The following is a 1,277-nucleotide window of genomic DNA, read 5'->3' on the forward strand; positions in this document are numbered from 1 at the left end:
GTTCCAACCCTACGCCAAACTTAATTTTAAACTATGCTAAACTCCCCCCCCCCCCGCAAACATTAGCAAACAAATGTATTTTTCTAACATTGAGAAATAGTTTTTTTGAAAAATTTGTCTTTAAAGGCCTGTCGTGATTTAAGTCCCTAAACTGGAGCTTCCTTCGTTTGTGGATAAATCTAGCTCTGCTCCATTTTCTCCGTCCCAACCTGCCAACGATCGGATCTGTGAGGAGGCACACACAACCCCAGTACGAATATTATACGAGGAACAAAAATGCTTCCTCTCTCCAGAACTGCAGAAACCTCCCCCACCCCACCCCAATCTCTATGACATAACCAGCGCAGAAGCGAAGCCAACTTACCCTCCCGACCCCAGGAAATAACTTTTCTCGGGAGTTTATCTTCCTCGCGATGGGCCCGCTTCTGCAGTTGGGGGCCATCTCGAGATAAATGAGCGCCCGTCCTTCTTTCTTATTTCTTTTTGGAAAGGATCCACCTGCTCGTAATCGCACGCCAAATCCCATAATGAGTGGTTAAGTAACAACCCAGCAATGCCCCACATGCCTGTTGGCAGGGCATCGGACAGGAAAGAGGCGCATACTTCAGATGTTTGTGCAAACCGGCCGAACCAGTCTCTTGGAGAGCTACGTGAGGGGAGAAAAAAAAGTTTTGTCTTTTTTTATTTCTGTGTGATGGCGTGCGAGTACAGAGGCAGTCCGTTCAGGAACTGTGCGCAGTAAGCATTTCAAAACCCGGGGCGAGTGACACCCAACTGGCTCCCCTGAAGAACACCCACTCCCCCCTTCTTCTGGAAATAGTAATTTTAGATGTCAAAAAGATGTCAACAACTCAGGGAAAATGAAGACACTGCAGCAGCAAATTATAAAGCTTCATAAGCCCTTTCTCAGTGTGCCTGTGGCTTGGAGACCGGATGAGAGAGCGGGAGAGAAAGAGAGAGAGAGAGAGACCCCCGGGGAAAAACTCATAATTGTTCAAATATTGCATTGTTCCTCCATATGAATGGTGTAATTTTATATGATTCTCCTTTCACAACGTAGAGCAATTTAGTTCCCAGCACATAAGTGGGGCCCGGCATAAGAACATGAGAAGAGCCCAGCTGGATCAGACCAGTGGTCCTTCCAGTCCAGCATCCTAAGAACATCAGAAGAGCCCTGCTGGATCAGACCAGGGGTCCATCTAGCCCAGCATCCTAAGAACATAAGAAGAGCCCTGCTGGATCAGACCAGGGGTCCATCTAGCCCAGCATCCTAAGAA

The 1,277-nt window shown here is 47.6% G+C and overlaps 1 protein-coding gene across 1 annotated transcript in view; it reads right to left on the minus strand.

Moving 5' to 3' along the window:
* PROSER2 (proline and serine rich 2) overlaps positions 1 to 397 on the minus strand; it is a 75,321-nt gene extending 74,924 nt beyond the window's left edge. The window contains exon 1 of the mRNA XM_015424040.1: positions 365 to 397. The gene's annotated coding sequence lies outside the window, so the exon portion shown is untranslated. The remainder of the gene's footprint in view (positions 1 to 364) is intronic.
* Between the last annotated feature and the right edge of the window lie 880 nt (positions 398 to 1,277).

This window comes from Gekko japonicus, unplaced genomic scaffold, assembly GCF_001447785.1.
Source record: "Gekko japonicus isolate JY-2015 unplaced genomic scaffold, Gekko_japonicus_V1.1 scaffold2394, whole genome shotgun sequence".
Taxonomy (NCBI): domain Eukaryota; kingdom Metazoa; phylum Chordata; class Lepidosauria; order Squamata; family Gekkonidae; genus Gekko; species Gekko japonicus.